Genomic DNA, 434 nt, shown 5'->3' on the forward strand with positions numbered 1-434 from the left:
CTCTCAAGAAAAGAAAGAAATAGCAGAAAGAAACTCAACAAAGATACTGAAAAATTAAAATACACAATAAACCAACTCAATCTCACTGCTATTTATAAGCTAGTGCACCCCAAAAAAGCATACTATACCTTCTCCAATATACATGGAACATTCTCAAGAATAGATTACATATTAAGTCACAAGGCAAGTGTCAAGAAATTAAAAAACACAGAAATAATGCAAAGTCTCTTCTCAGAGCACAATGCTACAAAATTAGAAATTAATAACAAGTAGATAAAAGGGGAGGAAACCCATGTATTTGGAAGCTGAACAACACCTTGCTTGAAAATGAGTGGGTATGAAAAGAAATAAATTAAAAAGTTTTTTTAAACAAATGACAATGAAAATACAATTTACCAAAACCTCTGGGAAACAGCCAAAGCAGTAATCAGAGG

Source organism: Elephantulus edwardii, unplaced genomic scaffold (genome assembly GCF_000299155.1).
Source record: "Elephantulus edwardii isolate Elephantulus edwardi_28Jun2011 unplaced genomic scaffold, EleEdw1.0 scaffold00025, whole genome shotgun sequence".
NCBI classification, from domain to species: domain Eukaryota; kingdom Metazoa; phylum Chordata; class Mammalia; order Macroscelidea; family Macroscelididae; genus Elephantulus; species Elephantulus edwardii.